Below are 26,920 nucleotides of genomic sequence, written 5' to 3'. Positions count from 1 at the left end.
GATGTGATAAACGCATGAATTAGGATTTCAGCAACAGAGAAAGGGAGTAATGGACGAATGTGGGCTATGTTGTTTAAGTGGAGGCCTTTCTAGTGAGCTGGGTGACATGTTGTTCAAAGGTGAGGTGACTGTCAAATATGATACCAAGATTGTGGATATGATGGGAGGGTGATGGGGCAGATTAGGAGGGTGAAATTTTGTATGGATGTGGTGAGTGATTTGGGGCCGATAATTATTATTTCAGATTTATTGCAGTTCAGTGAGAGGAAATTGGTGTTCTTCAAGGTTTTTATTTCAGAGAGGCAGTTTGGAGTGAGTTTCTGTGGTGATGGAGTTGGTAGAGATGTAAAGTTGGATGTCAACAACATAGCAGTGGAACTGGAGACCATGACGACAGATAATGTTACCAAGGGGGAGCAAGTATATGATAAACAGGAGCGGGACACCTTGAGTCAGAAGAGCTTTGAAGAGGGTGCAGTTATTGATATGGGTGAACTGTTGTCTGTCAGTGAGGAAGGATTTGAACCAGGAGAGAGCGGTGCTAGTGATGTTGAGTGAGTGTTCAAGGTGGGAGAGCAGAATGGTGTGGTTGATGGTATCGAAGGCAGCAGGTTGCCGGAGTATGAGGAGAGAGGGGTCATTGGTGACTTTAAGGAGGACTGTTTCTGTACTGTGATGGGAACGGAAGCGGGATTGGAATGGTTCAAATAGGATGTTATGGGTGAGGTGAGATTTGATTTGTGAGGCAACAACACGTTCCAGAATTTTAGACAGAAAGGGACGGTTGGAGATGGGTCGGAAATTGCACATGTTGTCAGAATCAAGGCCGGGTTTCTTGAGGATGGGGGTGATCACTTCCAGTTTGAGGGAGTTGGGAACTGAACCAGAGCTGAGGGAGGAGTTAATCATTTTGGTTTTGAATGGAGAGATGGCTGGAAGACAGATTTTCACTGTATTTATAGGGATGGGGTTGAGAGTACTGGTAGAACTTTTCATTCCGGAAGTGATGGTAGACAGGTCAGTAGGGGAAACAAGGGAGAACTGTGAGAGAGGCTGGGTTACAAGGCTGGGTGGTGTAGGTAGGGATGCAGAGGGGAGGGAGGGTGGTGAAACTGCTGTGAATGGTGTTGCGTTTTGATTGAAAAAATGAAAGGAAAGCATTGCACTTGTTGACTGTAAAGGATGATGGGGTATTGTCACTGGGTTTGAGAAGTTTGTGTATTGTGGAGACAAGGACCTTGAGGTTGGAGGGGACAGAGTGAATTATTTGTGAAAAGTAGGAGGACCAAGTGGTGTTGAGGGCTATAGATAATAGCAGTGACCAGGGGAGGGGACACCTTTGTGTCCTGCTCTCTCTCCTTCTTTTCAGAGACAAAAGCTTTACTCCATATGTGCCTGGCCAGAGACCCTGCAAGGCATGCCACATTAGAGGACCTGCCTCACCCACTCACAACACAACCCTAAGGACAGCCTCACATTATCTTGGCAAGAAAGAATGTTTGTCATGGTTCCTTTTGCATTCATTAACACTCTGTGCTTTGGAATCTTTTAATTCTGTTTAGTTTCTACTGAGATAAACCAGAGCCTCTCTGTCTGTAGTGTGCCTGTTGGAGCCTGCTCCTCACGTGAGCCTTGGGAAGTGGACCAAACGGATTTGGAACTTGCAAGAATAACGACAAAGACATTATTTACTGGACTGGACTTGTGACTTTCAGCATCAACATTGGACCTTTCACCACCTGAGGTTTCTGTTAGACCCCCAGCCGTCCGTGTGAAGGGGATCTCTCTTTGAATTGCCTCAGCCAAGGTTTTTTTTTTCCAATTTCCATGGGGGCTCATGATCTTGGTGGAGTTTTCCTCATCTTCTTAGAGAGCTTGGGCTGGGTCAGGAACAAACACCAATGTTGGAATAAAAATTAAACAGCTGTAAGAATATTGGACAATACAAATAAATTGGCTTTTATTTCATTTGCTAATTATAGTGTCAATGCTTTTCAGAGCCATGTATATTCTGTATGTTTATATGAGCCATATATTGGCTGCTTACTTGTTTCTCCTGTACAACATGCAGGTAAGATACATACTTGATTAACACTTTGAAACCTGGATGGACATCAGTTTTTCTTCTGCTGCATTGGACGTCCTTCACAAAAAAAACACCTGAGCAAAAGGGTATAGTTCAAAAACATGGGAAAAGGCAAATTGCAGTAAAATTGGTAAAAGGTGACACGAAAACAACCTCAAAACAAATGCTACATTTTTTTTAGAAAGAAAAAGGGGAACAGTGTCCAGAAACTAAATTTATGAGTTTTTTAAGCACTTTTTCAGGTCATTTCCTCATTTGCTTTTGTACTTTCCTTATGTGCTAATTTTAAGGTAATTTTCCTGTAACTTTTAACCAATTTGATGCTAATTTGTGGGTCATTTCTTGTTATGTTGTGCACATAACAAGGGTTAACTTAGTGCAAAGGCTATAAGCAGGGGTAAACTGTTGGGTTTTGCCAAATATCGAAAATTGTGTTATTTGTGATATGTATCTGACTTATTGCACTTAAATAGAAACATTTATCTGAAGAAAGTATTTTATTTTTAGGGATAGAAATGATACTTTTGCAGGTACTTGAGTATTCCTTAACTCATTGTGCCAGCCCTGTTATATAATAGAAAGTGGCTTGTGCCAGCTTTTCTGGCTTTTTGAGTCATTTTTCAAGATCCACAGAATATTTTGTACAAAGACTCTGAAAACACCAAATTGCTCAAATGAAAGAAGAAACTCTCTTTTTCGTCATGGAAAAACCGTTTGTTTGCACCTTGTTCCATTCTTGATTTATCTGAAGTTGAATAGAGGCTAGGTTCATCAAAAAGACCACTTTTTTTTCTAGAAATCTGAGAAAAATGCATTTTTGTTGAAGGGAGTCTGTCAAGCAAAACAGTGATTTGAATGTTATAATTTTGCCTTCAAATACATGAAAGACATCTGAAAATGGTATTACAAATGTTATTTTATTGTAAAATAAATATGCAAAGTACAGCACAATGCAAAAAATCATGGCCTCAGTTCAGAGAGAGAAAACCCACAAAATAGAACCGGAGTCCTATTCCATTATTCCATGTAGCAAGATGGTTTTTGCTGTAAAATTCAAATTACTATTGCGAGCTAAAAGCGAAGAGAGAAAGCAGAGCGTACCCGAGCATTGTCTCTGACTCACTGGCTCGCTCACACAAGTTACCCGAATATAGTGCTCAAAGCGAACAGCGCTCCATCACAAGCATTCCTTTCATAGTAGCTTCGCTTATTAGCAATAGTAGCTAGTCGGCGGTATAACGACAGCAGCGCTGTCGGTTTTAATATTTACGTGATAATCAGATAATGGTATATTTATCTCTCTCTCTCTCTCTACACACACACACACACACACACACACACACACGCACACATACATACACAAATATACAAAGAACTTATCAGGGAATCATATCGTAATCACGACCAGAGAAATTAAATTAACAGAATCAAAAAGTGTTGTGCCCACAAAAATATAATAAAACGTGGTGCCTTGTAATATTGCCCCGTGTATTATTACACAGCTTAATTTTAAGTAAATACTATGTTCAGTACCTTTTGATAACTGTCACTAGTGTTCCGCGCTGCTCACTGATAACCAGTAGTTTGTATCAGAGACCGTATATACAGTCAGTCTACGGTCTGTATTCAGACACGGTAAGACATCCATATTACAGGCTTTACAGCCAACAGCCTATGGATGTGTTGTAAAATGGTAAAAATGATGCATTATGATTCAAAAATATCCATTACTAGGGCCGGCACGAAACCTGTGTTGTGTCAGGGACTCCAAGAATTATGCACGCGTTCATGCGATAGAGTCCCGCAGGTCCTGTGTGCGTTCATTTTATATGTGGAAAAACACCGAATTCCAAATCTTGATTCAGAAAATAATGCATTTTACGTCTTTAGGACTTAATGTTTTTAATAATGGCTATAAAAAATGTGTTCTGAAAAGTCAACATGTCTCAAAAAAAATCATCCAGTGATTTAAGGAGGTCTCTTTCCCAACGTTAACAAATGGGGAAAAGTCTTTCCGGGCCAGTGTGCATCATGTGACGCTGTCGTTCCACTTTCGGCCACTATGTAAATTTGCCTTCAGAGGGTGGCGCACTTCCTGGCGGCTTGCCCCCCCCCTCTCTCTCCTCTCTTCTTCTCTCCTCCCTCAACCAAGCATTGACCCGAGCATTGACCTCGACTCACTGGCTCGCTCATGGCTCACACAGATGACCCGAAGCAAACCAATAATATCTGACTGCAGCCCGCTCTGCCCCTGAAGCCGCAGCAAACCACGCCCCTTACAAACCACGCCCCCGCAAACCACGCCTGCTGTTGGTACAGTGGCGCGCAGACAAGCAATAAACCCGGAAGAAGAAGAAGAGGGAGATGAAGAAGAAGAAGACAATACAATTCATCAGTAAATGTAGGCAAGACGTGATGTCAAGACGCGATGTCAATGCCGGTTCAGGTGAGACACATTTATATTATTTCTAGATTAACACTTAATGTCATTAAATTAACACTTAATGTCATTTTAACGGTACATTCGTCAACCGATGGCAGTTGCCGGCAGCACGTAGGTCGTTTGGGAAGATATTGACGTTTAATTTAACGTTAACGTTTTAGACATATTTTGCTTGGCAGAAAGAGCATTAATTACTTTTTTTCAAATAAAAAACTATTTCTTCAAACTCAATACAATGAAAATGTCTGCGAGGCTATATGAAAATCAGAGTAATGAGTGAGCAAGGGATGATAACAGAAGCAGTGGGGGAACACGGCACGTAGACTCAGAATATTTTTATTTTCATTTAACTCAGCATATCAAACTTTTTTTTTTCTTTAGCAAAAATATATTCAAAGAATAGTTTCAGTGATATGTGTGTTGGTGAAGTTTGATTGAAGTGTGGTTTACAGTTCCTTTTATTTCTTTTCAAAATAAAATGTATAAAGTAAGGAATTAGGCCTATGAGTTTTTTTTAATAGTATTTTATTCTCCTATAGACCAACATCACAACATTTCGGGAGGGCACATGCCCAGAGCTCATTAAATTGGGAGTGGACACTTTTCAGTGCCCAATGTGCCACAAGGTAGGGCCATACCATGCCCTAATTCCCCATTTACAAGGCCACCAGAAGTCCGTTGTTAAATATGGAGGTAAGTTGAACCACAGATATTGATAAAATTTTGTTAATACCAATGCCATTATCGATTTCCCTTATTGATCTGATTCTTTGTCGATTATGTTATTGATTTATTGTCAGTAGGCTATTCTATGTGGGGAAACTTAACTGTTCTATTCTTGTCACTGTTAATCTTTTGGCTTGCTATATAGCCTACAGTCTGGAGGCTGCACTGCCCTGCACTTGAGTTCTGCCTTTGTTGATCAGCATCAGATGATATTGGTTCCAAATTCAATTTGCTGTTGATTTTCAACTGTAAGTGGTTCTCAATTTCCCATCCCATCCCTAATTGTTACACTGTATGATAATTAGAGATTACTATGCAGCATGATAATACTTTTAATTGGTATCATATGTCCCCAAGCTCATCAAAACATGAGCAAGGAGGCACAAAAGAAAATAAAAAACTACGCTGAAAAACTTCAAAGAGCTCTGGAGTCCGAGGACTTTTTGAAGAGGCTGTAGCTGGCCGGACATTAAATGCACCTGTGTAACCCTGTGTGGTACTTAATTGGCAATAAAACAATAAAAGCTGTTGCTGGCTGTTTCATTTGTCTGATGTCTTTTGATTGATTGTCTTTTTTCTAAAATAAAACTTTTGCGTTTTAAGGTACATATTTTAAAGATTTGTGTATGGTCATTTATTTTACTAGTCTTGTGAATTATATACTTAATTCAAAAATATTGTAGCCTACTTAGTTCTAAATAAATACATTTTATTTGTGTCAAAGGGCCAGCGATCTTTTCTGTTAACCCATAAGAAATCATCACCTTTGAGTGTTATTTATGGCATGTGATGTAGTAGGCCAAGCTGTGACACTGTGGCTCTTAGAAAAAACGGCCAGTGTAAACAACCTATTTTAATTGAAATAACTGCTACTAATTATTATTATTATTGTAAATATTAATTTGTGTACATTAGTCAAAAAAAGAAAAGATGCATGCACCAGATTTAGCAAAAAGCTAATTTTCATTTGCAGGCCTATTTAATTACATTACTTTCTGGTTTTTTTTGTTTGTTTGTTTTTGTTTGTTTTTTTAAAAAATCAATTTATTGTTTCAAGCGCATTGTTTGCATTGGAAGGCATTTAATTTTGTGAATCAACCGTTAAACTTGTTAAAATTGCTCCCGTTATTGCATTATTGCTTTATTTCCCTTCTGTTTACTTTCGACATGCTGTGGAACTCCACAGCCACCGTAGCGTCATGTGGGCGTAGTTTGTAGGGGGCGTGGTTTGTAGGAGGCGTGGTTTGTAGCAGCTGTGGCTTGGCTCAGGGCTGCAGTCAGACCCTTCTCAAGCAAACAGCGCCGGTGCATTCCTCTCATAGTAGCTTAGCTTATTAGCAACAGCAGCTAATCGGCGGTATAACGACAGTGCTGTCGGTTTTAATATTTACGTGATTATCAGATAATGGTATATTTACCTCTTTCTCTCTACACACACACACACACACACACAAACAAATTTTACTTCAGAGGGTGGCGCACTTCCTGGGGGCTTGCCCTCAACCTAACCAACTGACAGCTATGTGAACTGCGCCAACTAGCTGTTTGAACCGATGCTTACACCATGCTATAAAACATATCCCACGTTTAAAACATAACCCACTCTCACTTACACTAATTAGCGGATTTTGAATGGCTGTGAAGCAGAGTGATACATGCAGAGTTAAAAGTTAACAGTCCCAGTAATGTTGTACTCCTATACAATACATATATAATACTATATAATACCTATATACTTTCGACCAATATAATTGCTTGGTCAGAACTAACTGTTGTAAAATGCAGTTTATATAACAGAGTTGTTATGCTCAAGCGACAATATTCCAAACCAGGAGTCTGTTAAATGACACTTTTCTCTGTAAATGTAGCTTATACATTCTTACAAATCAGTCTTTTTTAGCAGGCGTTCACTGCACTCCTGCATGATAATCAGCGGCAGTGCAAAAACACAGTTTATAGTTGCTTTTCAACAGCAGAGGAAACATTTTATCAGCAACTTTACCTTTGGTATTTCTTTTCCACTTCACTGGGCATCTCAGCGTATTTTCCACACGTACACCTAGTAACAAAGGAGTGTGCGAGTAAAAGAAAAAATCCACCATATGTTCAACAGTAACTCTGATAACTATTTACTTACCATGCAAAGACGGTTTGCAGAAGTCTCTGTTGCTGTGGTGGTTCACACTGTAAACTTTCATCATCCAGACCGGATTCAGGATCCAACATGTAAGGCTGTGTTTCGAAGGTCGCCATGTCTGAGTTACAACAACAAGCTACAGCTGTGTTCAAAATGGCATACTGCATACTACAGTTGAACTCCGTATGCAGTATCCACTACATACTACATACTGCATTTGACAGTTGTATGCAGTATGGCTGTTCAGTTCGATCTGTTTTGCAGTATGCTGAGCCAGGCATGGCTGATTTCCGAAAGCAAACAATAGCAAAACCGCTACCACGTAGCATCCATCTACGGTTTGAAATAGAGTAAACAAGTGAGATGAATAACGCCTTTGAAACAACTGGAAGAGACCAGATATACTGCCGTTACATTCACTTTACTGCCGAATTCCTTTCCCTTTTAAACTTTCTGATTGTATCTTCTTCATGTGAAAGCCCTAGCTGGTTTAGTAGAACATGCGCCTCTTATAGGCTGGGCTTTTAGCAGTGGCCCGGGTTCGATTCCAGCTTGCAGTCCTTTGCTGTGTGTCATCCCCATTTTCTCTCCCCCTTTCCTGTTGCTCTCTAATTGCACTATAATAAAGGCATGAAAAGCCAAACAAAAATCTTTAAAAAAATAAAAAATAAATTTGCTCGTCTCCTGTATTATTGTACTCTTATTAGCATACATTGGTATGTGGTTTACCTGATAAAAGCAATGTAAATGACATTAAAAGATAGAAATATGATTTTGGCACGGCCTAATTAATGAAGTCTATCACTAGGGCAAGCTAAGGACTCAATCTGGTGGCTTAGGTCTGCCCAGCTGTTCGATGGCTGGGCAGACAACAGTTGCGCTCTCTGCGCAATGCATTGTGGCAAACAGTAAGCGAGGCAGACTGTTCGATGCATACTGAGGATTTTTTCCGAATCAGTATGACATCTGGGTATTTCTGGCATGCTGTGGATTTCGCTTGTGTTCGCGTACTGCATACTGTATACTACATTTTGACCAAATCAGTACGTACCACTAGTGTAGTAGGCACTTTCGAACACAGCCTAAGTTAGTTTGTCTATTTACTGTTTGCAAACAGGACTTCAGCATCAACAGATAGCTCCTCTCAGGTGGCTTCCGCAAGCTGAACACTCAGCAGAGTGGGCACTGCGAGAGGCAGGCAAGGAGCGGCACAGAGGAGGAGGAAGCTGAAACCAACCGCTCTGCTGAAAACAGGACTCTGATAGAGGATTTCAGATACATTATTCTGAAGATCTGGAGATTTTTTTTGGATGATACAAAGCTGCTCCACTGGAGTTTGAGATCAACATTCAAGAAACTGAAAATGGGCATAATATGGATTTTATCTCTAATAATTATATTTTATCATGAAAGAAACTCATAAAGTCATCACTACTGAGGGCCAAAGGAAGACAAGGTTCTATAGAGCTGTGACTCTGAGTCAGCCTAGCCACAGTGTTGAAAAGAAACCTGGGATTGTTTTTATTTTCCTCAATTAATGATGAGTAATAGTTTTCTCTGGTATGGTGGAGGGCCTTTCTATACATTTTACATGCCAGACCAAAACTGTTGCAGCTGTATGATGCAGTGCTGGATGGCATCAGGTTGAAATGCTGCCGGTAACAACATGATATAAGGAGCTGGAGGGTCCTTAAAGGGTGGGCAGGAGGGGTGGTGGATGGGTCCAACTTACTACAGTGTTTCACCTGCTTTTGTAGTGTTAAAATAAAGATTGTGTGATAAAGAATGGTGTGGAGGTCAGGCCTGCAGATGAGGCAGACAGCATGGGTGTGATATTTCTATAAAAGGTAAAGAAGGAGGCAGCGGACTGCAATAAGAAGATGTCCACCGCATGCCATTAAGGATGTGTAATTTGAACATCTGTGTGAGTTTGTGACGGCCCATCAAATATGATGGATTTGAGCAGCTGTAGGTACTTTGAAGAGACCTAAAGCATTCTAGAGGGGATGCATGAGACAATTGAAGAACACACACACACACACCCTCTCAGTTGCAAAGCATGATCTCCACATAAGGAAGTTGGAACATTATCCAAAGCATCTGTCAACTGTATGATTAATTGTATTAGCAGAATAGCAGCATTTACATTTGAATATGAGTATCCATTCAATCTATCTGTAATCCACGTGTCACACTGTTATTAAACCAAGCTGCATTAGTTTTTTAAAAAATACATGACTAAGGGGCCAGGAAATAATGGTGGTCAAGGGAAAGATAGGATTCAGCCACGGAAGACGCTAGCTAAAATCAGACATGATTAGAATAAAAGCCAAGAGATGGTAGTATAAGAAGGCGGAGACACCCCGGAGCCTCCAAAAGAGTATAAAGTAAGCAATTCAAAAGTGTTATTTAGTCTGATCCCGGGATTGACTGGAGTTTGTTGTTGTGTTGTTGAAGACCGCAATAAACTCCCTTTTGCAACTGACTTTGCTTATCTCCAGTGATCTCTGACAGAAGACACTCCACATCTGACCACTTCTAAAGAAGCATGCAAGAATAGTTAAACTGGATCCAAGTTGAGTTAATTAGGGCCCGAGCACCAAACAATGCAAGGACCCTTTTGGAATGCAAGGAATTATTATTATTTTTCTGCAAAAAGATTTACGTTTTTGGAGGTCTAATCATACTCAAAAACTCAAGGTATGCTCGTCCAGCCTGGCAAACAATTTTGTATTTTGGTGGTTTCAGAAACAGGCGAGGCAAAATGGCTCCACAGTACCTGCTAACATTTAGCACTTATGGGGAGTTTACAAAAAGTTTCACCTACAATTATGAAATTCGGTACACTCATGTATCATGCCAACACGCACAAAAAAAGCCTCTTGGACCCACACCCCAAACCCAACAGGAAGTCGGTCATTTTGATTTTGTACTCAATTTTGGCGATTTTGGGCCTCGTACTAGCCATCTTCGCCTACAGAACTAATCCGATTGACTTCAAAATTGGTGTGTCCATTCTCAACCCCTTGGTGATTAAAATTTATCACAGGTCTGCGCAAAACTTTTATGGTTTTCCAGTTATGTGGTGTACAATTTTTTAATGTCTCGCATGAAACGGAATTGATGTAATTTTGATGCACATTGTCCGATCTGCCTGAAACTTCATAGGTTTGATCAGGGTCCTGCCCTGAACACATCTGTATGACAATTTGCACTAGTCGTGATAGCACCACCTAGTGGTCACGGGAAATAATGTTTTTTTATATACTTTTATCAACTTGGCCTACACAATTAATTGGATCCAGTTGAAATTCTGTCTGTATGATCTTCAGACCTTCCTGATTGAAAGTTATCAGTGGTCCACACAAAACTTTGACAGTTTTCCCATTATGTGGCGGGCAATTTTGATGTTTCACAAGAAAACAGGACATTGTTGTAACTTTCGTGTACATTGTCTGATCTGCCTGAGACCTCATAAATTTTATAATGGTCCCGCCCTAAACACATCTGTGTGACAATATTCACTAGTCATAATTGTGCAACCTACTGACAACAGGAAGTAAGCCTTAATGGACAATTATCATTGGATTTACATGATATTTACATGGTTTGGTCTACAAATGATATACACAAAGATGACATGGAATTTGTGTCACCTCTGCTGCCAACTAGTGGCTGCTGAAAGTACTAAAATATGTGAAACAGCTTACTCTATTCTACTCTACTCTATTCTGTGATAGGCCAATCACACACAGCGCGCCACCTTGGTAATATAAATATTACATATTAAGCTTTAGATATATAGAGGCTTTTTTGATACCTTAGGTTAACATAGCCTACGTGTTAGACTGCACACACACACACACACACACACACACACACACTCTCTTTCTCACTCTCTCTCCCTCTCTCTCTCTCACTCACACACACACACACACACACACACCATAATCAACATTATGTTTAACTTTTTGTGGATATAAAAAAATATTCTAAGAGCATTAGCTAGTAAAAATAATAATAATAAAAAATATAAATAAAACAAAAAAATTACAGTTTGGTATATAAAAAAATTAAAAAATAAAGTTATGTTGAGTATGAAAACGCTTGTTCATGCATTTTACTTAGTACTGCATAATTACCTACTGCATGTGTTGTATTCACTGATGGACTTTTTATTCATGTTCTGTGTTTATAAAAATCTTGTTCTGTAAATAGTTGTCTTACTATTGTGAAACATTGATCTGAAGCCCAATTTTTAGGCTGTTCTGTACATAGTTTTCTAATAAACAATAAATATAGCAATTTAGGATCAACCTGTATCAATGTCAAGCTTAAAATAACATATTCTGGTCTCAGCCCCTCCCATTTCCGGTTAAGTAACACCCACTTCCGGTATAGACCCCGCCCAATCCGAATACAGATGTGGATACAGAAAGTTTAGATGGTTGAACAGATACAGATGCAGATACAGATAGCGGTGTACTCGCTCATCCCTAGTATGTAGACTCAAAAATCCACTCACAAAGCATCAATATGTGATGAGTTGGGATGAGATGTAAATACACACAATAGTCAGCGTACAAATTTGACCACAGAGCCTCTCTGACCAAAGGGTAAGTTATGTGTGATCATCTGAAGGGGTCAGAGGGGTGAGAAGACAAGGGGAGTGGATTGACTCAAAGCTTCCTTAATCTCATAATCTCTGTAGAGTAGCTCTTGTTAGCTGGTTTTGGCCTGAGAGGAAAACTTCTCGATGTCCCTGCTCTTTTGTTCCAGCCTATTAGCTTTTCATCAACATGCATGGACACAGGTTACTGACAGCAACACACACACACACAGACACACACACAGAGTTACACTTCACACATACTGATGCTAGAGCCTGATAAAATACGACAAATACCAGCTACATCCAGTTGCACATTACATCTAAAATGAAAAATGTGAGTGAATAAAATCATTTATGCAGCTAACACAGATAACATGTTGTCTGTTCTTTCTCTTTCTTGTCTCATTACTGTTACTCACTGGCTCTGCTTTCTATTAAAAAAGTAATGAAACAGTTCCACCTCTCCATCCTTCCTCATTTGCCCGTCCCATCATCCAATCACAGTTATCCTTTAGTCCTTTTTACGGTCTGATGCAGCCCTGGAGTCAGTGCTTTATCATTCATCCCTGTGATGAGCACATCCATCAGCCAATAGCTGGAGGCTGCTCCACACATTACCATAGATGCATTATTCATTCATAGACTAAGCTGTCTCTCAGTGAGCTGGAGAGCAAAGAGTCCAGAAAAGTTATTTAAGAGAGGTTGGTGTCATGTTCAAAAACTGGCATTTCTGTTGCTGGTTTTTGTGTTCTCTAATTATCATTCTTTTAAAGAGTAAATAATTTTAATAAAGTCCATTCTTATGAACGTAATATCTCAAGAACACTGAAAGGGAATTTTTTCAAATTTTGCAAAAACATCAACTCAGACTCACAGAACTGAACTGATTAGATTTTGGTGGTCATAGGTCAAAGGTAAAGGTCCCTGTGACCTTACATCTGTCTTCTATTCTATTCTCTTAAATGCATTATCCCATGAACCCCTTGAGGGAATTTCTCTAAATATGGCACAAACGTTCAATTGGACTCAAGAATATAGTGATTAGATTTTGTTGATCAAACGTCAAAGCTGAAGGTCACTGTAACCTTGTCTTTCTCATTTTTGTGAACATGGTACCTCATGAACACCGTGAGGGAATTTCTTTAACTTTGACACAATCATTTACTTGGATTCTAAGGTGAGCTGAATAGAATTTGGTGTTCAGAGGTCAAGGTCACTGTGACCTTGCAGTCCATCTCATTTTTGTGAACACAATATCTCAAGAAGGCCTTGAGGGAATTTCCTCATATTCTGCACAAACCACCACTTGAACTAAAGATTGAGCTTGACTGATTAGGATCTGGTGTTCGAAAGTTAAAGGTCAGAGTCACAGTGACCTCATAACATATGTTTCAATCATTAAAACATGTATTATTTAATATTTCAACCACTCAAATTTCACACAAATGTGTCGTAAGATATAATGATGTAGTCCTGACAATTTACATCCAAGAGGTCAAAAGTTATAATAATGTTCTGCATAAACACTTTTCTGTCCATTATTCAACGTCATGAGTCAGGAACAGAAGAGGGACATTCGGTCAGGTACTGAATTGGTGACAGTAATCTTTAGTGTCCAGCTAGAAACTGTGCTGATTGTAGAGATCTTTTGTGCTGCGGGGGGAGAGACGTGTATGAAGCATCCATGTTTTCACAGACATGGATGTAAACTGTAAGAAAAACTTGTCTGATGCGTGGAGACGTACAGCCGCGTGGCTGTACTTCTGGTTTTTACATAAAGTATTTTTAACATTTTGTTTTGACAGTCTTTATAAAATATTTTCTAATAGAGAGCCAGGACAGTCTGCTTCCTTCTTTTCACTGTCCAGGAGGAGCAGAAAATCTTTCTTCCAGAACACAAGATTACAAGAGGGAAAGGAAAACACAACTCAAATCATGGTTGACAGTGCTGATAAATTCTGGTCAGAGCAGAGCCAAAATGTTGGAATAGCTACTTTTGACTGTGTTTCTATTTCAGTGCAATAAGATTACTATTAGGGGAGGGTGGGGACAAAAGTATAACTTCTAAGTATTTCCCTCTTTGCACAGAGTTGCATTAATTTTAATTTTTTTTAATGTATGAAAAGGTTCTTCAAAAAAAATTACTTTTTACTTCTTATGTCTTATATAAAAAGTGTATAGCTATCAAGATGAGCCTTTTTTTTTTTGTCTGAAAAACTGCCATAGTTCTTTGATCTACTTGGACTGCAGGCTGCAGCCGAACAAAGTGCCTTAGTAGAATCACTGAAATCAAGGAAAAATGACCACAAAATCAAGGGAAAATGACAAAATAAGCACAATCTCGCAGGATCTACAGCATCAGCTGACAGGATGCTCTGCTTCTGAAACACTTAACAGACGCTCTCAGTGGGATATAGAGCTGTGTGGAGGATGGAGCAAAATAGCGCAGCAGCGGTAACGCTCTGGACATGCTGCTGGTGGAATCCCGGGGTTAGACTTCCTCATCTTGATCATTCTGCACCTCTTTTGATAATCGACCAGCGAGTCAAGGGGCTGTCTGTATCCTGCTGCTGGAGTAAGAGCTACTCAGCAAATATGTGCTTGCCAACTTTGCCAATGTCTTCCTCTGTGGCACACACACTCAGACACACAAACACAAGCAAGCAACCACCTCCTTGTCTTGGCAGGAGCACAATGTAGCGTGTTTAATTGTCCCACAGAACAAGAGGCTGCTTTTGGACGACTGTTTATAATTCATCTGAATGCCTGTAAGAGAGTTCATCATCATGTAGGTTGCATCTGTGCATGTTTGTGTTTGTATGGCAGCCTCCTCAAAGAGTGTTTGCACTTGACAAACCATCAAAAAAGAATGTAAAAGCACTTAATGGTGCTTCCACAGTCAGTGTGCCACATAAACAGAGCCTCAAACTGCTGTTCTCAGCTCACTGTCACGCCGGTTGGTGGATTCAGGAATGAACAAGAAGCTTCAATTTGACAAGCAGCCAGATGGATGCTTGTGATAGTGAGGAGTTTCCTGTTATATACACACACACACCCTCCCCTGAAATTACATAGAAAGTTCCACTACACATCAGGTTGATGTTGCAGCACCCAGCATGAACCACTGTCATGTCATTTAGGTCTGAGCCTGTTTCAGGTTAATAACTGTGTATATTTTGTTTCAGCAGTAGTGAGAAGTGCACTACATGCCCTGATGCTCGGGCTGCTGCAGATGTTCCTGAAGTCACTCAGACATTAAAACTGCCAGCACCACGCGCATGTTTTATGCCAAAGGACACCAACAGGACAGGAAAGAGAAGGAGACATTAATATGTAATTCTATTATTTCCATTTAATGTCCATTTTCTATTTTTGGCACCACAAACATTACACATTAATGTAAAGGGCAGAGAAAACTAAGCCTGGGGCACACTGTAAAATCAGCTCTTTTTTTTAATCTGAATAAATTCACCCCGGTGATGTCATGCTGATGTCATCAGGATTATCTTGGCATGAGACGTGGCCTCAGAGGCTGAAAAATGAAGCCAATGCAGAAAGCACCAAAAGCTGTAGTTCTCTAATGTCCACTTGGTGCTGGCTCCAAAACAGAGTCAATCCCTATAGACCCCCATGTTAAAATGTCCAATTTTACAGCAGAAATTAACATCTTTCAGCGCCTGGTACAAAAATACATTAAACATTTTTTTTAAAAAAAACTGTTTTGGTGTTTATAGCTAATTTCAACATTCATGACAACTGCATGGGGGTGTATTTTTATATCCGTCGTCTTTTTACATTTTATTTAGATGGAAAGTTAGACATTTTTAAAAGTGGACTGCTTTGAGTGACAGGCTGTCTGCGAGGCATCAATGCAATCAACATCTCTCTCTCTTCTCTCTCTCTCTCTCTGTCTCTCTCTCTCAGAAAAAAAAGATTAGATTTGGCCCCAGAGCAAAATTTATTCTCATGGCAGAGTCAATTTTATTATTTTATTACTGAATGAAGTAGTTATTTCAGCTTCATTCTGTGTTTATCTGTTACTCTACATGATGATAATTTATTTTATGTAGCATAAGTTGAAAACAACTCTAGCGCTATTTCACTCAACATGAGATCACTCAACACGGAGTGAAATACAACTACGTAGAGTGAAATATCATTCTATATAATTGTATATAACTCAACACAGACTTGTGTTTCATTATATCACTCAAAATAGAATTGTTCGTCACCCAATCACCATGATACACTAAAAGGTTATTAAACAGTAAATAAATCAGACAGCACACTTTATTCTTAAAATGTTAGACAGCTGGAATACAGCAAAACATTTTCCAATTTAATACACTATGGCTTTAAAGAGCCTCCCTGTGCACACTGTTCTTTTAGATCACAGGAAACATTATGGGACAATAAACATCACTGAATCATCACAAGTGTTTGACATTTGCATGTCAAATGCTTTGTAACAGAAACCCTGTCTCTTGTGCATGAAACTTTAAATGCATTCAAAAGCTCATCAAGATGTACTGTTTGTCATGCTGAAGTAACCAACAGCAGCTCTCATCCTTGACAACAGCAGGGAGGATTTTGTGAAAAACTGGCATCTCACAGTGGGCTGTAATACAAACACCTACACCTGTACAATACATATTTCCAGGGTGTTTGGTCCATCTAACATTTAAAACACTTGGTCAATTGGTATCTGAAGAGTGTTAGCTATCTTACAGCCATCACATTAAAGATAACATTTTACTTGGTCCAATCAGCATTCTGTTTGGGTGAAATGTCTGCCAGCTGTGAGCTATTTGACTTGAGTTTTAAGAATACATGAGGGGTAATGCACCATTAAATGAGGCTTCTGTAGCAGCTTCTTGTTTAGAAACAAATGCTTCAGCAACATGTGCAGCGATCAAGTGGTTCAAGTGAATGAAAACATAGGAAGGACTGTGCTAGTTAGATCATGACTTAAGTTGTTTTGACCTTTTTCTGTCAAGGTTGCTCCACTTCGGGAAAATAGTTTTATACAAACTGATCTGATCTGAGAGGAATCTCGGCAGCAGTTAAAAAAGGTCATTTTTTCCTGGTTCATTGAAGTGATTCTATGCAAGCGATGACAACTGAAATAAATAATGTACCTAAGTGTGCTCTGTTACAAGGCATTGTATCTCTGCATGTTTGACCTTGTGTTACTGTATTCTTCATGTGAATTGAATCTGCTGGTAGAGAATCAGAAATGTTATGAGGAAACCAAAATTATGGAGGGGAAAGGAATGTGTTAAAGGAAACTGGTGTTACTTTTGTTCTAGTTAAATGTTTTGTCTAGTTGTTCCTAAATGGTATTGTTTTTTGTGAGGAAACCCTTGAAAATGAGATGACATCTCAAAGGTTTATAGACTGAATCACAATGTTTATTTACAATAACGTCTGCACAGAAAACTGTCGCATCATATACATATAATCAAACGGTGCTGAGGAAACTCTGTCTTCATTGATCAATTTTAAGCCACCTAAAATATGGCCCAACTCAAAAAAATCAGTGTCAGTTTAAGTATATGCTCTATTCAGAGTATTTTAACCACTTTACTTTGCTGTCAGACAGCCCTCACCAACAGTGGTTTGAAGCAGTTATATATCAAAAACACCAGACTCCACTGAGAGAAAGTCATTTTACTCCACCAAATGGAGGAGCTGCTGGTCTACCGCTGCCTCCATCAGCTGTTGTATAAGGTAAAGCAAAGTTATTCAATTACAGTGTAGACTTATTGTGATATTGATTTTTTCTCTTTTTTAGGTGGCTAAAATATGTTTTGCTGCGGCGCCATCCACTACAGTACATTGCTTAGCGTCCATGCTGGTAGAATTGGTTTTAGTCAAGGACATAAGCAAAGCAACAAAGTTAATAAAATAAGCTCGACAGAAACATCAGACAGTTCAGACCACTGTATTTAACTTTATATCTTTATATCTTAAATGACAACAGAAATAAATAAGTTTGCCGAATTTACATCTCCTCAGCTCAAAACAGAAGCCAGTTTTCTACCCACAAGTGACTTTTCTTGTTAGCGTGACCGCACAGTGATTTGGTCAATAAAGAACTCCCAATGTCATACACTTCAGACATCAGTATTATTTGTACATTATGTTCATGTATGTTTGGGGTGGCTGTGGCTCAGAGGAAGAGCGGGTCATCCTCTAATTGAAAGGTCAGCAGTTCTATCCCCGGCTCCTCCAGCCAACATGTCAAAGTATCCTTGGGCAAGATACTGAACCCCAAATTGCTCCAGATATTGCGTCATTGGAGTGTGAGTGCATGTGAATAGTTACTGAGTAGCAGTTGGCACTATGTATGGTAACCTCGGCCACTAGTGTATGAATGTGTGTGTGAATGGGTGAATGTGACATGTAGTGTGAAAACGCTTATATTGGTCAAAAGACGGGAAAAGTTCTATACAAGTGCAGTCCATTTAACTTATGATGTTTTTTAACTAGATATAATTTTTATAATTCAGTGTTATGAGATTTTCAATAACAGCTCCTGTCACCTCAGCCATTCAAAAAGCCAGGTGCTGCTCATGTACTGCATTGCAAATCATCTTAGACACTATCTGACTCACAGATCACCCAACCATCATTATGTGAGCCCCCACAATCCCTCATGTCCCAGATCCATTGTTTCAGCTCTCCTACTGTGCCTCTCCACCTTCTCTAACCTCCCTGTTTCTGGCTTTAGGGCTGCTGAGGACTGAGGAAGCCTCTGGGCTCACCGTTCAAATATCACATGGCAACAAACTCTTAAGGCCTCTGTCTTCTCCTCTCTGTTTAATCACCGTAATCACTAAGATGCTGTGTTGCCTGGTCAAACTCATGAGACAAGGATGCTCTACTTTGACTTTACATCATTTAGGTTTAGAGGATGTTGATGGACAGGAAAAAATGAGGTTTAATTTAATGTTTATTTAAAAAGAACACAGCACATTAATGAGCATTAGTAAAAAATACAAATGTAAATATGTAAATAAGTTTGCAGGACTGCTACTGTACATCTGTAGTCTCTTGGCAGGTAACTGGCAATAAAAAGAAGAATAAAAGAAAAAGGAAAAAAGAAAGAAAAAAGAATACAACAATTCAGAGGACAAAATTGCAGTAATAGTAGTAATGTAAACTGCATGGTAGTGCAGTTTACATTACTACTGTGCTTTTGTGCGACTACATATTACTACATGTGCTTTTGTTGCCTCAACATAATATTGTGCAGCATGAACCCAAAGGGATTAGAACATGTTGATATTTGCTTGTTTGTTACTTTGTGCTGATATATCTTGTAGACTTTGAGTTTGTTTGATGAGAGCCAGCTTTTGGCCTCACAGTGATATGCTGTTTTTATATTTAATTTTCAATTTCAAATAGATAATTTTCAACTTGGGTCGACAAGCTCTATTCTATTCTATTACTATTGTACTTTTTTCAGGGAATTTGGGAATGTGTTTGGATGTAATTTTCATTACTTTGAGCTGATTACAAATAAACATTTAAAAAAAAAACATGGTGATATATTGATTTGTAGGTCTGTGCTGTGCAGCGTCTTCTTACCCACTCAACTAAAGAAAAAAAAATTCTTGTTCAGTTTTGGAGATGTGTTTTATGCAATGTAATTTAGCAAGGCTCATTTCTTAGGAATAAAGTCTGGGTTGTTTTTGGTAACAGCCTGTCTGCATCCCTGATTTAACCACATTTTCTCCCTACAACTAGAGTTGTGTCTTTTGCTGAGACATTTTCTGCTGCTTCATATTTTCCCTCTATAGCCAATAAGTGAAGCATTTGTATTTTTATTTCAATATATGAGTATATATTTTAGTGTTTATGTTTTACATTACTCTACATTTAGTTTTTCATGGTCGTTTTTTCCAATTCACTAAATTCAGTGACTAAGTCTCTGTAACATCTGATACTAAAACATCAAAATCCATTTATACAGTATAAATACACTTCATTTGAGGGGCAAAGTGAAGCAGAAGCTTATGACTCACAAGATGTTTCTCTATCCCTGACATTGGCTCAAAAACAGCTATTTTGCATACAGAAAATGATATATTGGCTCTCTGAGGGTGTGATGCATCTGTTGAAGTGTCTGTTTTAAGATTTAATACATCACTTAGATGAGTCAACATTGCTTTGTAGCTGCTGCAGTCTGTCATATTTCATTAAAACTGTCAAAACCTCACAGAGGAGTGAATTCTGTCAGAGTGGGCTCAAAACACTCTCTACGTCTGATATGTGAACTCCAGAGCCTGCTCAACTGACAACATGTGTTTGAGACAAAAAGGAGACATGACTGATGGCAGATAACGTCTTATTACTGATATTGGTTCAGTGTGATCAATGTTTAGATATAGATCATCTTTTTTTTTTGCACTGTTTGGTATTCACACTTCACACACGATGAAACTGAAATGTAAGGGGTCACCTAAACCCAACTGAAAAATAAATAAATAAATGAACTTTTTTTCTCTCTCCCTTAGTGTTATAAATCCATGGAAATAATTTAGCATTTTTGTCGCCATTTTTTTTCTTTTGTTTTTCTGTTTCTTTTTCTCTTTTTTTTTGTTTGAGCCAGAAGCGATCATATTTGGATGAGAGGCTGGAGCCGTGCAGGGGTGAGGGGTGGCTCTGACTGAAACCCATAGGACACAGTCTGTTGACAGCTGTTCACTCAAAGCAGCACGGCCCTAAATATGTGTAACTTTAAGCCTTGATAAAATTGAAGCAGGTGAGTTATATAAAAATGTACTCCTCTATAGTTGTCATAAACAAGGAAATAAGCCAGAGAGATATGTCAGTAAGATCAGTGGTTGCTAAATGGTGGGTCACAGTCCAAAAGTGGGTCTCAGGTCCATTCTGAGTGGACTCTGAGAGACACGCAACCATGTCAAGTTTGTAAAAAACACTTTGAAGTACAGTGAATTTTCAGTACAGAGGTTTTCATTTGAAGTGCAGTTTCTTGCTGTGAAGTAAGAGAGGGTTTTATTTAGTACAGTTATTATCTTGTTGCCCTGTTCTTGGTATTATTGGGCCTATTAATCCTTTGAAACCTGGAGCAACATAGCTTTCTTGCTTTCAGACACCTTTTTCAAGTATGTAAACTTCTGAACCCTGAGCAGACTGGTATAATTTCTTTCAAAAACATGGAAAAAAAGGGCAATGAACATTTTTTTAAAGACACATTCCACAAATTTCAAGACGTTAGTAGATTTAGAACATATCATAAAAAGCTAGGGACATATCTTTAGGGAGGATGATCATAATTGAATATTTTATATTGATATTTAAGCACTTTTTCAAGGTCATTGTCTTGTTTGTTGTTGCTTTTTTTAACCTTCCTTTTCTTGTTTTTTGGGGGGACTAATTTTGGATTTCAAAGGGTTAACACGTGGTGCCTTTGCAGCGTTGCCAGTCTTGAAGCAGCATTAATCACTTTTTAACTAACTGCACTAATTTCCATCTTGTCAAATAAAATTTAATATGTGGTCATTGCTCTTATGTATGGACCTTGAACTAATGACTAAGGAGAAATGTGGACCCTGAGGCTGGACCAGCTGGGAGACACTGAGTGTCTCTCTCTCTCTCTCTCTCTCTCTCTCTCTCTCTCTCTCTCTCTCTCTCAATTCAATTTGCTTTATTGGCATGGATGTTTGTAAAACAATATTGCCAAAGCCTCAGATACAATTCTATGATTTTCAAATCAACAGCAATTCAGTGGATAAAAACAGATGCATGAATAAAAAGAGCAAGAGCATTTTGTTTTGTGTGAGCGTGAGTGTGTGTGCGTGCGTACTGTATATAGACGTAACGAAAAAACAAATACAATAATTAAAACAAAAAGTGAGACATGCAGGAGAAATGAAGTATAAACGTCAGTGTCAGGTTGCTGTGCAGGTTGTCCCATAGGCTGGCATGCACCAACATACCTTGCTGCTTCTATGACACAGACACTGTTTTCCCCAGTAGATAGTACTGTATTTTTGTCTGGTCAGTTAGAGCATCAAAATCTTGGCATATACATTTAATTTGTGTGTCCGCCACCTTGTATTATCTGTTTAGTGCCAAATAGCACTGAAGTTTGCTGTTGCTACAGAAGGCTGTCCTGAGGCCATGTGCTGTTAGAGGAGGTGAGCCTCAGCACCAGCTGGCTGAGGAGACTCTTGTCTGTGTTCTCCCCTTGGCAATGAAGAGCTTTGTAGTGGTAGGAATTGGGGTCGCTTGCTTTTAGGTGTTTGTAGAATTTGATGGGTCTTTTTTGAATCTTAATTAAAAGGGGAAATTGTCCTAGTTCAGCCATGCAGCCATTGTTGGGCGTCTTCCTGTGGACTTTGAGGATGCTCTTACAGAACTCATTGTGTAGGGTTTCAGTTGGGTGTTTGTCCCATTTTTCAAAGTATTGATTTACAAGAGCACCCCATACTTCACTACCATAGAGTATTATTAGTTCGATTATGGACTGGAATATTTTGAGTCAGATTCTGATGGGTATATTGTAGCGGTTTACATAGGGAATTTATTAATTAATTAGAAATTAATTAAAATTTAATTAATTAATCAATACCAAAATATGTAACTATAATTCATAATGCAAAATTAGGAATCAGAAACATGAATTGGTATAAAGATGAGGTGGAGTAATGTGACTCAACTTCGGCTATCAAGAACAATAAGTTTACATTAAAAATTAGAGTTTAAAAACCTTGGAGCACCACCCATTAAAATAGAAAGGTTGATAGCCCATTTTGCCTTATAAATTAATTTAGTCTCATAATTTAAAGGTTGCTACAGAGTTCTTTTTCCAGGTGTACAGGGACTCGACATTATACACACACACACACACATCATAAGATTAAGTGTCTTTATAAATGAAAGTTTTATTAAACTACTCACTACACAGCAAAACTACTCCTAGAAAGACTACAAATGAATGAGTTTAAGAATAACTATGGATAAATGATGAAACAGTGAATACAGCAAAGACATAAAGTGAACAAAATTACCAAATGAACAACAAACTCATAAATGAAGCAACAATAAAAATGAGGGGATGAAAACCAGTGAGGAACTGAATTAGATGTGACATCTGGACTTGATCAGGTGCACTGAAATAGTGCAAGACGATCAAGCAGGTGGAAAGTTAAGATTAAAGAAAAGTCAATGTTAACGACAATCAACAGCAGAGAGGCAACCTATCCCATAAAACATTAAAGGAAAGGATAAAGAATCAGATAATAACCCATAATTGCATCATTGGATCATCTTCTGACACCTCATGTGGCTGAGATAAGATCACAATGACAGCTTATCAGGCTTCGTCTCATTCAAAGTCTTTCTTTGTCTCACAGTCTCTCTCGTGCAAAGTCCTCTGGTTCTAAATTGTCATTTAAAACACATGTAGCACGGCTGTTTCAAAAGTTCTCTCTTTCAAGGTAGATTAACAGCAGCTCACAGTATCTCAGGGCTGCAGCACAAGTATTACTGTATTAACAGTCTTTCCATTTAGTGTGTAGCATTGCTGCTGGCAGAGGGTTAAGAAAGGTCACGCCCCTCCACACAGACACAGGCACAGCTTGTGTGTGTGTGAGTTTGGCTTCAAAATCAGCATGTAAGCAAAGCTCCAGTTCTGTAGGTATGAGATCTCCGCACAACATTTCAAAGAACGTTTTACTTTGAATATGAAAGTCAGTCAGTGTGATCCTCTCTGACAGTCTGGAGATGTGCAGATGTGTGTCACGTGTTGGTTGTGCAACAAAAGCATAAATTGTCGGTGTCTATGATGTAGAGATCTCCTGATGTCTCATTGAGTCTTTACAGGAGCTCAGTTGACAGCTCCTTGCCCCAGATGAGTTGTAAATTAACTCAAGCTGTTGGTCGGGCAATAAAATCTGTCGTAATTTAGTTCTGCTTACAAGAGTCAGAAGTTCAACAAGGCAGTTAGGTCCACTGGCTGACCCGAGGGTCATCTAAGGAATCTCCAAAATAAGTTTCAGTTTTATTTAGGCATTTGAATATCTTCTTATCAAGAGTTCTCATAATCCACTACAATATTAATGTTTGAAGACTTTTTTATAGCATCGAAGGCCCTTCTCCCCTTGTCTCTGAGATCATTCAGGGCCAGAGTGAAACGTCCTGTAGAGGTAATGTTTAGTACCAAATATGTGTAGTTGTGTGTGTTTTCAATGTTGGTTGAGCCCAGCAAAAACCTATTTTGGTTTCCCTGACATCTGGGTTGTTTCTGGAAGACCATAACACTAGTCTTCTCCAGATGAACTGTCAGGGCCCAGGACTGACAGAAGTTTTGCAGATGATCCAGCCGCTGTTGTACAGCCTCTTCAGATGGAGCCAGCAACATGAGATCATAGGCATTTAATCTCTGAAAGGGTGAGGCTGGGGCCAGGGTGGGGCTGAGACTGCAGCCCTGTTTCACCCCTCTACCTTGAGGAACGAAATCTGTTTCCATATTACCAATTTTTGCCACCCCCCAAAGAAGGGGCCACAAGTAGGCCAGTGACTGGCCCTTGTGGCCAATGGTCCACTTGTGGGCCTTCGAAGGGGGGGCCACAAGTGAGCCACTGATCGGCCCTTGTGGTCCCTGAGCTGGAGGGGGCCCTTAATTGACCCTTGTGGCCATCTAAACATGCCAGGTAGCAATTAATGGTCCACTTGTGGCCCCTCAGGTGGAGGGGGCCCTTAATTGTGGGCCGCAGGCACCCTTCAAAATTTCTGCCGCAATTTTCTAGTTTGTATACATTCTTTTAATTATACCATAAATTTCCCCCCTTCCACCTTTTTTAATTAATTTCAGGAACAGACCATTATGCCAAATTGAGTCAAATGCTTTTTTGAAATCGACGAAACAAGAGAAGATTTTCTTCTTGTTTTGGTGGACATGTTTATATACAAGGGTGTGGTGGGTATCTATATGGTCTGTAGTTCTATGTTGTGATGTAAATCCAATCTGACTCTTGCTCAGAACATTATGTTCTCTGAGAAAGTCTTGCAGTCGGCTGTCAAGAATGCTGCAGAATAACTTCCCCAGGTTGCTGCTCACACATATGCCCCAGTAATTGTTTGGGTCAAATTTGTTTCCATTTTTATCAGTGTTATAATTCTTTTTCTCCAGATGTTAGGGAAATGTCCAATACTCTGAACAAGGTTGAATAGTTTTAATGTGGCAGTTTTGAGCTTATGGTTGCTAAATTTTAGCATTTCATTTAAGATACCATCAGGACCACTGGCCGTCTTTGGCTGTAGTGTGCGGATTTTAGACAGTAGCTCCTCTTCAGTAATTTGGTAGTCTAAAGGGTTCTGGCTGGCTGGATTTGTGATGCTGAGACTTTTTCAGATGGGATAAATGTGCAGCATTGTCTAACATGTTGTGAACATCCCCGTACAGCCTGATTCAGGCCATTGTGACTGTGGGGATATGATGTGGAAAGAAAATAGTCTAATTGAGATTGAATTGTTTGATGTCTGATTGCTTTCTGGTAGTTGTCCGTGCTGTTATTTGTCCATCTGTCAGGTTGTTTTGTGTAGTTCAGTTTACTGGGCTCCGTTACATGAGGGTTTGTTACTGTCTTTTTAATGTAGAGTGTAATTTTACTATGATCAGATGGGGGTGTTAGGGGGCTGACTGTGAATGCTCTTGGATGGAAGGGGTCTAGGTCTGTAATGCTTTAATCTACTGTGCTATTGCCAGGAGGCAATGTGTGTGTAATGACCAAAGGAGTCCTCTCAAACCTGACCGTTAACTATGTACAGACCCAGTGCTTGACATAGCTGCAATACTTTTGTTGACAGTTTTGTCAAAGTTGTTCCTGTGGGGTTGTGAAGGCAGGGGGGTGCTAATCTGGTCAGTTATACGTTTCCTTGGGCCTGGTAGTGACTGATCTCATTTTTGAAAATGGAGAAACAATTTTCATTATAATTCTGACAAGGGGATATATGCTGCACACATGAAGATGTCTCTATCTGTGGCAACAACTTCTCTTTTTATTTTGAGCCAAATTGAAAATTTGCATTTTTGGATCAATCCTATTGAGTGGACAAGGTTTGAACCAAATCAGCATTCCTTTTGAATCCCTGCCTTGGGTTACTCCCTTCAGTTTGGTGGACAGAAACGCTATCTCTCTGTAGCCTGAGGGATAACCAGTGGAAATGTCTCCTCTACTCCGATTCTCTTACAAATCAAAAACATCTGCATCTCCTAACACTCTGGTGAAGTCTGGGGTCCTGCTTTTAGGGCCAAAGGCAGAGGACCTGACACCCTGAATATTCCATCATGAAATAATAAATTATTTAGATTCCATTTACATTAAGAATTAAAAAATTCAAATTTCACATTCAGTATTAAAAGGAGACATACCTCCAAGAATCGGATTAAGACCATATTGATCATATGAGGTTTCAATCCACTAATTATTTTTTATTTATTTAGTTTTATTTTTTTAACTGTACAAAAGCAAAACAAACAATGAGTTCCTATGAGTTCTCTAATGTGATACCTGACCCCATCAGGTGAGAGCAGAGCAGGCTGTGCATCTGCTGGATGTCTCTCAGTTCGTTGCTAGATAGGAGGACGTGGTTGTAGAGACAGCTGATATCTTGGGTGGGGTGGTGTGCCAGGTGGACGTTGGGTCTCAGGACACAGTCTCTGGACATGCTGCTGTTGATCCTGTGGATGGTGTGGGGGTGGAAGTCTTTCCTTGGGAGCAGGGCTGACATGACCGCTCTGCTGTTGGGGAAGGTGGTGAAGGTTTTCGCTATCACTCTCCTGAGTGACTCTGACACTCTCTTCTGCTGGCTCCTCAGGTATTTGGTGCCAGTGTGGATGATTATGTGGCTTGGGGTTCCCAGACGCTCCTCTGATAGCAA

Source organism: Plectropomus leopardus, chromosome 11, assembly GCF_008729295.1.
Source record: "Plectropomus leopardus isolate mb chromosome 11, YSFRI_Pleo_2.0, whole genome shotgun sequence".
NCBI classification, from domain to species: Eukaryota; Metazoa; Chordata; class Actinopteri; order Perciformes; family Serranidae; genus Plectropomus; species Plectropomus leopardus.
This window is presented reverse-complemented; position numbering follows the sequence as displayed.